This window comes from Martes martes (assembly GCF_963455335.1).
Source record: "Martes martes genome assembly, chromosome: 8".
Lineage (NCBI taxonomy): Eukaryota > Metazoa > Chordata > Mammalia > Carnivora > Mustelidae > Martes > Martes martes.
The window spans coordinates 65,758,146-65,771,916 of NC_137895.1; the positions used below are offsets into that span (position 1 = coordinate 65,758,146).

The 13,771-nt window shown below is 45.0% G+C and overlaps 1 protein-coding gene across 1 annotated transcript in view; it reads right to left on the reverse strand.

The window, feature by feature from the left end:
• Window positions 1-1,718: 1,718 nt before the first annotated feature.
• Window positions 1,719-13,771, reverse strand: part of CCDC91 (coiled-coil domain containing 91) — a 362,303-nt gene continuing 350,250 nt past the window's right edge. The window contains exons 13-14 of the transcript XR_013967309.1: window positions 4,645-4,847; window positions 1,719-1,995 (exon numbers count right to left, since the gene is read on the reverse strand). The gene's annotated coding sequence lies outside the window, so the exon portion shown is untranslated. The remainder of the gene's footprint in view (window positions 1,996-4,644; window positions 4,848-13,771) is intronic.

Here is a 13,771-nt window from a genome sequence, read left to right on the forward strand (position 1 = left end):
CTAGTTCTCAAAAGTGCTCACAGAGCCTGCTAGCTTCATTTACCCTACAATGTACATGGGACATAGCAGTTACTCCTCAGGGACCTTTGCATTTTAACGGGGATCAAAAATTTAGACCCAATAAATGAAATCTGAACAACGAAAGGCGTCACTCTGTTACATTTGCACTCCATCACACAGATTACGCCACAGTGGTCTAAAAGTCAAATCTCCTCGTGTTACTATCTTAGGACCTGGACTTCCAGGCTTTTCAACCTATGCCCCTGCCTACCGGCTCAACCTCAGCAGCCACCTCTCCCTCCTCCCACTTTGTATACAATACTGAACTACGTCGATTTCTCTGAAAATGTCCTTTTCTCAGGATAAGCTCCATCATTTTGGGGACCCAGTGAAATGGAAAAATGCAGGGCCCTTTGGCCATGATTATTAAAGAAGTTCAAGACAGCAACTGCAGAGCATGTATCTGGGACCAGAGGCTTCCGAACACGGAGCCCTGTGTGACCACCGGCCACACACCTGCAAAGCAGCCCTGACTATTCAGGGACATTAATCCCTAAGTCCCCTCGGCACTTGTCTTGAGGTATCACAAAGAAACCCATCAAGATGTGTTATTTCCTTTTGCTCTGAGTCAGTATCTCTGGATTTGTTGAACTTCAAATGCAAGAAAGCACATGAGCTTCATCATGCCTTTACTCATTTTCCAGGAAAACTCTGATGTAGTCAGAGAGTACCAGATACTACTTTAACCCTGGCACTGACCTGTCATAATCTCTCCCTCTTTGGTACCTCTGTAAGGTACTGTTCCTTCCTCCAGAAATGCCACTTACCGCGTCTCCAGAGAAACTCGCTTACTGGACTTCAATCTCGTTTGTATGAGCATCTTATGCTAAGCCTCCAAGCCTCCAAGCTACACCAAGGCATTGATGGCGTCTCCATCTTTGTGTCTGTAGAATCCAGCATGATGTCTAGATCGGAGGAAGGACTTCAGAATGTTCATTAAATGAAAGAAGGGAGGTCAGGCATCCTAACCTTTTCCCCTAATTCAAACCCAGTTTTGTGGGAGAAAACCATTTCTAAAGCTGAGAGACAGCTTAAATGTGACTCAGTCTTCCCGATTTACGAGGGGAAGTCGTCAATTTACTTCTAGTTACCACAAAGGGACGAGGCTCTGGGACAAGAACTGAACTCCCGCAACTCTGGAACCTAATCGAAGAGGGTGTGACACCGCCGCCCCCTCCCCGCAGAGACGTGTTCGGTCCTGCTCAGTGGAGGAGTCGGACACGAGAGAGTTTGAATCATCAAGGATGCCTTTCCTAGACTGGCTTCATATGGGAACCTCTATTGTTAATTCAAACATTAGGAGCTATCTGAGGTCTGCAGTCGGCTCTCCCGGGCTGATCTAGTTTGTGGTTGATGTCAGTTTTTTGCTGCTCCCCCCACCCGCACCCCCCGGGACTTCTGACTCTGCACTGTCGTTCTCCCGTGAGTGGGTGGCGAAATACCTTACAAGCTGAAATTCAAACCGATAAAGTCTGCTTTTTGTAAGTTTATGGTTTATCTATGAATTCCGTGTACCCAAGCTATCTTCATCCCTGGTTGAGGCAAAATTTGAGCATTGGCAGGATATCATATTTACTTAGGTATTTTGCTCCAACTTGCGGGCATATACTATTCTGGGCACATTATAAGAGAAAATCCAGGAAGCTTTTTTTTTTTTTCCAGTACAATCTTTTCAGTTGTTTTTTAGCCATTGGTATATACTCTCCTTGCAAGCACCGGAGGATTGAAGCAGCATGTGCTCTTGTGTTTTGGGGGGCGTGGTGCGGGGGAGAGAAGAGAGCCCATTGTTCCTGACTTCTCAGTAGATTGCTGCTTCTTTCTTCTTTCCCTTCCATATCTCGTGAAGCGGGTGGGCTTTCACTCCCTCTGGGCGCCTCCAACCCTTGGAGCTCACTAACGAGCTGGGACAAATGGTGGTCAGGTTCAGACATCGATCTCAAAAGACAAAAAAAAAAAAAAAATTTCAGCATTAGATGCTTCTACGGCAGACATCGAGGCCTGAATCACCATTCCGATGGGCACATCTGGCCACCTGCTCAGAGAGCAAATCCCAGCCTGTCTATACCACGCCACGAGTCATGGAGTGGCAGGGAGCCCGTGAGAAAGTCTTCATGGAACCACAAGTGGGTCTCAAGGGCAAGGCAACTTTATCTATCCTTTGCATGTTAAGGGTTCAGTATTACTTTTAGCCCGTTGAGTGGACATCTTCATTCCTTCATGCCAAGCTTGGTGTGTGCACTCCCAAATCCAACTCTTGCTTGCTTGCATACTTAATTGCAGTTGCTTTCATAGACTTAGAATCAGGACCCTCAGGGTTGGGAGGGGGTTCAACTGGTTGTATACTCTGTCCCTTCCGACAGCTGAGTCTGCTTTACCTCCCCATACTACCTCTGCCTCAACACTACCAAGGACGGGAATGAACTGCCGCCCAAGGTCACCCACTTCATCCTTGAGTAGCTCTTTCAGAAATACCTTCTTTTCATAAACCAGATGTCAGCTTAAGTGAACTTGGCCTTTCAGATTTAGATGAGATTATTCTGAATTCTCATGCCTTATACAGGAAGCCATTCACAAGCCTTTCAGACTCCCTGTCCATCTTGGACGTGTGGGCAGGAGGCTGTTCCTAAGTGTCCTGGCCACTTCCAGCTGAGGCCAAATCACTCCGTGTATGGAGCCCTCTCTTTTCTACATCCGTCCTCCTTCTGGCTGTCACCTTTTCCCCTCCACTGAGCGGTTCTCTTCTTTTCCTGCTGGGACATTCCATGTGAGCCTGTCTCAAACACAAAGCCCCGCAAGTGTGTGTGACATAATTAAGGCACTCGCTGGGATTAACAGTGTGGCGACCAGTCAGGTTAGGATGAAACAGAACAGTATGCATTTCTATTCTTCAAAACCTCTCAGCTACCTTATCACCAGGACCCCACTTCCTGGCCACATTTCTCTATAGCTTCCACATCCCACCATATGCTGTGCCCCCTCTTTTCTTCTAACTCCTCTCTTCTTCTGTCAAATTTCTTCATGTCCCAAATTCTAGTTAACTCACTCTCTAGAGAAGTTTGGTTTTGCCTTTATCTTCTAGACCTTGACCTTGGGACCTCATGGCCCAAACCCAGGGCAGTTAACAAATGTGTTTGACCAAAGACAGCCCACTCCCTAAAAGTCTTGTGCCAGATGTTACCCTGTCCCCACACAGTTACACAAAGTCCAGGTCTGACTCCCTGTCGATTCTCCCCAGTTCACTACAACCTGCCCTCCCTTGGCAGGCTTCTTGCTCTCGAGTCATTGCTATGGATGGAAAGAACACAGGCTTTGGAATGAGACCAGAGTCTGAATCCCAGATCTAATATTCATCAGTGGTGTGACATCCATTGGGCTAACTTTTTGAGACCATCTTTCCCAGCTATGAAATGGTGATAATTATACCATCCACAGGATTTGTTTGAAAACGTGATCTTCTGGCACATAATAGACACTCAACAATTTTTATTTACTTTAATTAAAGTAAAATGAAATGGAGACCAGGTTTAAACATCTCCCAAGCAGACAGAACCGTTTAAGCCAAGTAAGCAAAACTCAATCTGGCTTATTTTTAGGAGCATCCATGGAACTTACTTTAGGTTATTTCTTATAAATGCCACTGATAATCATCAAAGAATCTTAAAACATTTTCCTAAAATGGTATAAGATAAGCACTTTTAACCAATCCCCTGCCATCTGGAAACCCCCACTATAATAACCAATCATTGTGAAGGTCAAGTAACTTTGTCATTGTCATCTTCTAAGCCGCGCCAGAACATCGTGCCCTTGAGCTTCCTCGTCCTGGGTTTGAAGTGCCCCTGATTGTGACCAGTCCGTCTCTCCACTCAGTCAGATATTCATATCAAGTCAAGCTCTGTAAATTTTCTTTTAACACTTTCCTTTTCCTTGGCCTCAAAACCCTTCAGCAGTGGTGTGGAAGAACCCTCTCCAGCCCGGTTTGTTTGTTTAGACGCCTGACCCCTATCTCCTTGCTCTCTTGGCTCTCTTGGCATTTCATCTGGTCCCTGCTTTCATCCCCAGCTTTGGCTTTCATTACTCAGTCACTCCCACTCCTATGCAGAAGGGAAAGAAAATCTGCTCGTGCCTTTTCCTCTGTGTTACGATTCTGACTAACCCGGAAATAGCTTCGGAGATGACTGATCAAGTTATGGCTCCCAGGTATAACTGAGCTGTTTCCTAACTTCCAAAGGGCATCAGAAGTGCTGAGGTCACCGTGAAGATGAACCCTCTCTTTGTCAGAGAGGACTGAAGGAAACACTGGCCTCCGTACCTCTTCTCTTGGCATCTCATAAGTAAGCGCCTCTGTACTCCTGAGAAGAAAACAAGTCAGGATGCCATAATGGCTCTCACAACCCAAATCTCACCAACATACAAGGTTTAAAAATCTTAAACAAACAAAATATCTTGCAACATAATCTCTGTTCTAGTGCTAAATGACTCGGTTTTAAATACATAAAACTCCACATATAAACCCTTCAGTGTAAAACGCTGGTAAGGAAATTGATACTAAGTGAAGATGATCATTTTTATGATTTATTGACCTACCATATAGGTTATCGGAACCTCAAAACTAACTCAGCCTCTGATGAGGTGGGAGTCTCCAGGACGGGAGTTACCAGAGAATGGACCCGCACCGACTCAGCCAGGCAGACGCTCCAGGATGCACATCTCCTTCAGACCTGGCGATTCTCTGGGTGTGGGGGAAGAGCTGCGTGTTTTCACTGGCGTTTTCACATCAGAGAGGCATCCTGAGAGAAAGCATCCTGGTTGAACAGCTTGAAAGGACTGTTCCATAAGCAATTTCAGATGGGTTATTGGTCTCTTTGCGGTCCAGATGCTCATTTGCACAAAAAGTATAAAAATGAATGCCAGTATTAGTTAGAAACCAGGTCTGGCTACTTTAACAAAAGTCAAAGTAATTGCGACTTAATAGAGGCCAGATTTTTTTCTGCCTCATGATACAGTCTAAACTCAACCTGTCCAGAGCTGAGAAGGCAGCTCCCCAGTTTGGGACCAGGCTCCCCGGATACTGTTTGGCATCTTCAACACTCATCTTTCACCTCAGGGCTAAACTGTCTGTTCTCAACTCTTGCCAGTGAAAAAGGAGAAGGGAGGAGGAGGACATAATCTTTCCCTTTTTCGGGTGTGAACTGCAAGTTGTTTACATCTATCTGCTCCCGTCCCATTGGCTATCACGCAGGCACGTGGTCCCATCAATCTGCACCACCAACTGCAAGACAGAGCCTTCAGCGGGATGCCACGTGCCCAGCTAAAATTCAGGACTTGTCTTGCTGACAAAGAAAAAGAGAGTACATACTCAAGGGGAGCTAGCAACTATCCTTACGGTTTCCTGTGAGCTTCTGCTAAGATAGAGGTGGAATGTTTGACAGAAAGTCAGGGTTCAGTTGGTAGTAGTTAACATTTTTTTTTAATAATAGGCAAAAATTTAAAGTGGTGGATTTGATTTCAGTCTTGATATAGAGACAAAAGAAAAAGGTATGTGTGCCTTCACACTTTCACACAGAGACTCCCAGTGTGGGTCTGATTAAGAATGGCTAAGGTTTGGGGATAAAGTGACTGTCACTGCCCTGGCCTCCTGGTCCTGCTGGGTTTTAGGGAGTGAAGGCTTGGCCCTTGAGTGAGGCCTCAACCTTGCCCCCTCTCCCAGCCAGTCCTGATTAGGTTATCACTGGTGGTGTGTGTTGGGGGAGTCCAAATTGCATTTCCCCCTTAATGCCCAACTCATTTCTTCAATTCAGGCATCTGGGCTTCTGAGGAATTTTGTCCCCTTCTCCACTGGTCCAAACATACCTCATGAACAAGGCTCCCCAAAACATCACACAAACGAATGTTACCCACATCTCTTGTATACACTGCCATGCTGCTCTCATTATCTTTCATGCAAGGATTCTCTTTTCCTCGACTTCTAAGAACAGGAAAAGGGCAGGGAAGGAAGGGGTGGGGAAAGGGGCGGAGGAAAGGGATGGGGTAGGATAGGGGAGGGGGAGAATAGGAAGACAGTAGGAAGCTATGCTAAAGAGAGAGATATCCAGAAGAGAAACCAAGCCAATAAGCACACAAGGCAGTGGGATTCTGCAGTAGTGAGTGGTCACACGGCAGTGCTCCCTCACTCCAGATCACAATCTGAGAAGATCTAAGACACATCCTACCGCATTGGGAGGGAAACTTGATAGCGGTGGTAGGGGAGGAGGGTGATTCACGCCTCATTCCATGCTCAGATGATTCTTATTCAGGAGGACATCCAAGAAGGACATACCCTGAGTGAAAACTTACTGGACATTTTGGCAAACTACTAAGTTCTAAGATAGCGTTTCACTGACAACAAGAAAAATTTCAAATTAAACTGCAGAGCAGTCACCCTGTGGGGCTATAAAGGAATACTATTTTACGGTAAGTGTCTTTGGGGCTTTCCCTGTCAAAAAATGAAATAGTCTGACCAGTTAGAGCAGGACTCACTAAGGGGAGAAATTTCACATGGACACTTTGACTAATGATAAAATAAGACTATAACTCAATGTGAGAGATTCAAGGGATCTAAGTGGCTATCAGGACATGGTGACTATTTTTTTTTTTTTAAAGATTTATTTATTTATGTGTGAGAGAGAGAAAGTGCACGTCCTAGTGAGGGGAGGGCCAGAGGGAGAGAGAATCGTCAAGGAGACTCCACACTGAGCATGAAGTCTGACATGGGGGGCTCAAGCTCACGACCCCAAGATCCTGACGTGAGCTGAAACCGAGGTCTGACCTCAACCAACTGAGCCACCCAGACACCCTTGGCACACAGTGTTTTATAGTTAAGAAAGCTTCAGACTTGCTTTGCCATATGCTCAAACAGTGGCAGAACCACATCTAAAACCTAAGCATTGGAGGCTCCTGCGCCAGTGAGCCTTGTCTGGAACGTTCTGACATCAGAGGAATCTCTTATTCTGTAATGAAAATATCTCCTGTGGGAAATCATTAATATGTCCTTACGCTGATTTTATCAAAAAGGATGAGACCTGAGATGGTGAAACAAATTCTAAGGGTATAAACAATGTCATCCAACTGTTGTATAACGACCACATTCCGGAGGAGTTTTTGGAGTGACAAACGACTTCAAATAAACATTTGGTTCTGGCGGCACATTTTGTAAGTGGCTTTAGAGGAAATGTGGAATGCAGAAGAACGCAGAAGAGACTGGTGATCTCAATAGGCTGGGAATGAGGAAAACCCTCTGTTAAATAATGGGAACCGAGAAAATAAGGTAATGTTTAGGAAATCCCCCTTCCTATCTGAGTGAGACAGTAGGGACTGCCTAGACTCAGGAGATTGTCCTGTGAAGTGAAGAACTGCTCTATTTGACCCAAACGCCATGGCAGGGATGAGCGTGCGTGTGCGGGAGAGTGACAGGTGACCACCCCATCTGTAAGGAGAGCGAGGAGGAGCTGGCAGGCAGTGGGCTATGGGAAGCAGCTGAGGGGAAAGTACACTGCACAAGGATTCAGATGACTTGGGTCCCAGTCCGAGAGCTGTTGCTAGTTGTCCAAGCTGTGCCACCGCAGGCAGGTTACTTAAACTCTCTGGATGGGCTTCAGGTTCCTACTCATAAAAGAAGATTTTGCTTCATCTTTGCCAGCTCTAAAATTCTGCTTTCCTGGGTCCACTATTCAAATGCCTATAGCAAAGCTTCCCAAACCTCTAACCTGAGGCATCTTGGCCCCTCAGGGGACCTGTGGCAATGTCACAGCTGGTTGTCACACAGTGGGAAGGTGCTACTGCTATTGGCATGTGGTGGGGGCAGGACAGGGATGCTACTAAACATCCCAAAATACAAGGGGAGCTCCCTACAACAAAGACGCATACACCCCCAAATTTTCATAGTGCTGAGATTGAAAAACACTCACTGAAAGGACCGTATAATGACAAACCCATTTCAGCCAATTACTGTCATGTTGTCAGATTGCTTTTTTAAGAGAATTTGAAAATTTGGATTTTTATGTAAAATATTCCCAATTAAAGATATAGATAGATAGATAGATAGATAGATAGATCTATATATATAAAATATGCTCTAGGAGCCATATAAAATGGGGCCTTAGGACAAATCCTAAGGTTTCTGGTTTCTGAAATCTTATTTAGCCACATACTGTTCAAGTAATTAGTGTAGCTTAACTGAAAGCGTGGATTCTTTTCATCTGTGTCTGATTATCTGAGCCAGAGCTAAACAGGTCACGGTTAATCCATGTGTGTGCTCACACAACGTGTGTGTGATGGAGTGGAAAAAAACACTACATGGAGTGTCCAGAGACATTCCCACTACCATCCGGGTAACGCTGGGGTCAGAATCCTTACATTTTCTGAACAATAGGCTCTCCATCTTTGAGGAGGGTATCGATACCCTTTCTGTCTACTTCTCCAGGTCGTCACAGGGTAATAGTATCTTGGAGCTAGAAGAGAACTTCAGAAATCACCTAAGACACAGTTACACCCAGAGAGGGGACACGACTTTGCCTTGAACCCAGTCCGTCAATGGCAGGCCCGCTCCTGAGAAGCCAGTGTCTTGGCTCCCTGTCCCCGAGTTCTGGGAGAGTGAGGCGAAGGCAGGTGGTGTGGGCGGGAGCGCCAGATGTGTCTCTCTTCCAGATGTGGTCTGCCAGCGCTTGCTCTTCCAGCTGTGCCTGAGCTGTACCAGATGTGACCTGAGAATTAGATGAGAGGGATGGGAAAGCACCGTGGAGCCTGTAAGCGACTGCCCTGTCTCCCAAACAGAAGGCTGGTACGAGCGTTCATTTTCCTCTGATGTACAAGCGCAGGCAGCAATCTGGCCAACAGCAACGCACGCGCCCACTGCTGGTCCCGGGGAGGCCTGAGCCCGCCTGTGACTGGCTCAGTCCCCGCACTGGGCCACTCTGAGAAAACCAATGCAAAAGCCCATCAGGACTCCTCGTGGGCCACTGAGAGGAGCAGTGTTGTCCCAGGGCCACCGGGACTGAAAGTGCAGTGTTCTTTCTGTATTCCTGGACCTGGTGGTGTCGGGAGTAAAATCCGCAAGGCTTACAGGGTTTAGGGACCTCAGAACTCTTCACCCCACCACACTCCCGCTCAGCGCCTCAGATGCTTTCCTGCCTCCGCGGGGTTCTGGCCCATAGGGAGTGGACAGCAGGGCTGTCTCCGCGGCTGCGCAGCCCATGCTCCCGGGCTGAGGCCTCAGAGCCCTTCCATCCTTGCTCAGCGCGACGAAGAGACCCGAGTTTTGGAATCAGCATTCAGAGCTTTTTTCTCCTTACTTAGTGCAAAAAAACGGCTCCCACGTCCATTGTGAACTTGGCCACCGGTCGTGCAGGCCGCCCGGCGGGTGAGACAGAACGTGCTGATGCTGAGGTTGCCCCGGCAGGTTCCACATTTTTTAGGGTAATGATAGAGTTTTCGGTTACTTACAGGATGTAATTATAAATACATATTTGCAATAGAAGCAGCCTGATGTGCTTAGTTTCCCATGAATAGCACACTGCACTTTGGAAATGCGCCGACCGCCCCTCTGAGGCCCTCCAGCCTGGATCTCTCTCCTCCGATTTTCCTTCATTTTTCCAAATCTGTACCACTGACTGGGGAACCACAGACCCTCTTACTCTCTCATCCCTTTATGTGTGATTGCAGGATGAGTCACCTACTCTCCGTTCTACCTCATACAAAGTATGAACCGTGAGAAACATCAGGACTTCTTCTATCCTTTTTATTCCCATCGTGTAGGCTGGTGTGTGGCATTTACTAGATTCCCAAGAAGCGTTCCTGGTCGTTGGAGACTTGGAGGGTCAGGGACCCCATAAAGAGCATCTTGCTGCCACGTGAGACTGATACACACTTCGAAAAGTCAGACATGGGAATAGCAGATATAAAGGCCAGTCACTAACGAAGTTGGAAGAGAAACTGGGCAAGAGGCCGCTGAGTGTCATGGTGTTGACTGAGTGGGTCCTGGTGCCTGAGGCAGGCCTGTCACCGGCAGGGAGAAAACTGCCCCCCAGGAAGCGTGGAGGCAGGTTCTCAGGTGGAAGCTCATCTCCCACGGGGAGAAGGACAGAGTTTTCAGTCACCATTATATTTACCTCCAGTTTACCAATCTGAGAATCCCTGTAGCTGCCTTGAGGCCCAGTGACCAATGGGGCAGAGAGACACAGAGGTTACACTTGTGAAGCCTCCCTCCGTAAGGAAGGCTGCCTGAGAAGTCGGGGAGGGCTGTTCCCCCTTCACAATTAATTTTAAATGATGGCAACATCCGAGCTCCTTTTTCAAATATCTTTATCAAATTTCAACACACCTCCTTCAAACCTTATCCACATCCCAACACAATCTTCTGGCATTACCTACCCCTCCTGACACAGGGAAAGCAAGAGTGATTTTATAACATCATCAGATGATCATATTATTAAGGGTTAGTACACTAACACTTCTTAATTTATTAACTGAACTAAAGCATTTCTTCAGTGGTTGCATTGGTACAGAATGTCCTTCGGCCACCTTTCCAGAGACTGGGGAGGGCCTGAAGGAGGAATGGCTCTGAGCTGAAGCCTGGCTACCTCACAGAGACTGGCCAGAGGGGCAACCTCTGTGTGAGAGCTGTCACCAACTAATTATGTACTATACAGTGGCTAACTGAATGTCATAATAAAAATTTTTTAAAAAGTAAAAAATTAAAAGCTATAACCAGACTCTGTTAGGCTAAGGAAGCAGTATTACAATGTTTGTAGTTTAGGTTTTTACTTATTTTTTTTTCTTTTCTCTATATAAAAGACTTAATTTTTTTAAAAGCAGTTTTTAAATTTTTATTTTATTTTATTTTTTTCAGTGTTCCAAGATTCATTGCTTATGCACCACACCCAGTGCTCCATGCAATACGTGCCCTCCATAATACCCATCACCAGGCTCACCCAACCCCCCCACACCCCTCCCCACCAAAACCCTCAGTTGGTTTCTCAGAGTCCACAGTCTCTCATGGTTTGTCTCCCCCTACAATTTCCCCCAACTCACTTCTCCTCTCCACCTCCCAGTGTCCTCCATGTTATTCCTTATGCTCCACAAGTAAGTGAAACCATATGGTAATTGAATCTCTCTGCTTGACTTATTTCACTCAGCATACACAGCAAAATTGGGAGGAAGGCACAGAGATGTCCCATGACCCCCTGACCCCCTCACCCCGCAACACACACACAGCCTTCCTGATTACAAACATCCCCCACTGGAGGGCACACTTACTGTAGTTGATGAACCTATATATCACATCATGAACCTATACATCACATCACATCACCATCACATCACATCACATCACCTATACATCACATTACATCACATTATAATCACCCAAGGTCCACAATTTACAGTAGGTTTCACTCTTTGTGTTGTAGATTCTGTGGGTTGGACAAACGTATAATGATATTGATCTATCACTAGAGTATCGTACCGAGTATTTTCACTGCCTTAAAAATCCTCCATGCTGTTCATTACCTTCCCCTTAACCACCCCACAACCACTGATCTCTTCACTGTCTCCGTAGTTTTGCCTCTTCCAAAATGTCACATAGTTGAAACCATAAAGTATGTAGCCTTTTCAGATTGGCTCCTTCACCTAATAATATGTGTTGAAATTTCCTCCATGTCTTTTCATGGCTTGATAGCTCATTTCTTCTTAGCGATGAATAGAATTCCATTGTCTGGATCTACCACAGTTTATCCATTCACCTACTGAAAGGCATCTTGTTTACTTCCAAGTTTTAACAATTATGAGTCGAATTGCTATAAACATCCCTGTGCACATTGTTATGTGGATGTGAGTTTTCAACTCCTTTGGATAAATACCAAGGAACACAGCCGCTGGACTATCTGGCGAGAGTATGCTCAGCTTTGTAAGAACCCACAAAGCTGCCTTCCAAAGTGACTGCATCGTTTGCATTCCCACCAGCCATGAATGCTGCTCCACATCCTTGTCAGCATTTGACATTGTCAGTGTTCCAGATTTTGGCTATTTTCATAGGTGTGCAGTGGTATCTCATCATTGTTTTAGTATGCATTCCTCTGAAGACAAGAATGTAGAGCATCTTCTCATACGCTTCTTTGCCATCTATGCATCTTCTTTGGTGATGTCTCTGTTAAGCTCTTTTAGACCATTTTTTAATCGGGTTGTTTGTTTTCTTGTTGTTGAGTTCTAAGTGGTCTTTATGTATTTTGGTTAATGGTCCTTTATCCAGGACCATTTATTTTCCAAATTATTTTCTCCCGGTTTGTGGCTCGTCTTCTCATTCTCTTAATGTTGTCTTTCACAGAGTAGAAGCTTTTAATTTTGATGAATTCCAGCTTATCAACTATTTCCTTCATGGATCATGCCTTTGGTGTTTTGTCTAAGAAGCCATCACTACTCCAAGTTCACCTAGGTTTTCTTTTATGCTATTTCCTAGGAGTTTTATAGTTTTGTATTTTTACATTTAAATCTGTAATCCATTTTGCGTTAATTTTTGTAAAGGGAGTAAGGCCTGTGTCCAGACACTTTTTTTTTTTGCTTGTGGATATCCAGTTGTGTCAGCACAATTCGTTGAAAAAACTATCTTTTTTCCTGTTTTATTGCCTTTGCCCCTTTGCCAAAGATCAGTTGACTATATTTTTGAGGGTCTATTTCTGTTTTTTTTTTTCTGTTCCACTGGCCAATTTGTGTATTCTTTTGCCAATCCCACACTGTCTTGTTACTGTAGCTTTATTGTGAGTCTTGAAGTTGCTAGTGTAAGTCCTCCATCTTTGTTCTTCTCTCTCTTTTTTAAAAAATATTTTATTTATTCATTTGACAGAGAGAGATCACAAATAGGCAGAGAGGGGGCAAAGAGAGAGGAGGAAGCAGGCTCCCCGCTGAGCAGAGAGCCCGATGTGGGGCTCGATCCCAGGACCCTGGGATCATGACCCCAGCTGAAGGCAGAGGTTTTAACCCACTGAGCCACCCAGGTGCCCCTGTTCTTCTCTTTCAATACTGAGTTGGCTAATTGGGATTTTTTGCTTCTCCATGTAAACTTTAGAATTAATTTATCCATATCTATAAAGTAAACTTAACAAGATTTTGACTGGGATTGTATTGAATCTATAGATCAAATGGGAAGAACAGACATCTTGACAATGTGACTCTTCTTTTCTATGACATGAAGTATCTCTTTTTATTTAGTTTTTCTTTATTTAGTTTATCAGAGTTTTATGGTTTCCTTCATATCATATGGATATTTACTTACTTGTTAAGAGTTATAACCCGAGGATTTCACTTTGGGAGGGTGCTGATATAAATGGTATTGTGTTTTTAATTTCAATTTCCACTTGTTTAATTTCGTATATTGAAATTGCATACTATGACCTTGCTGGATTGCTTATTAGTTGCAGGAGGTTTTGGTGATTCTTTCAGATTTCCTACATAGACGATCGTGTCATCTATGAACAAAGACAGTTTTATGTCTTCTTCCCCAAGCAGTATGCTTTTTATTTCTCTTTCTTGCCTTGTTGCATTAACCAGGACTTCCAGTACAATGTTGAAAGGAGTGGTTGAGACTGTGAGGACATCTAGGCCTTGTACCTGACCCTAGTCAGAAGAATTTGAGTTGCTCACCATTAAGTGTGATGTTAGCTCCAGGTTTACTGTAAATATTTAT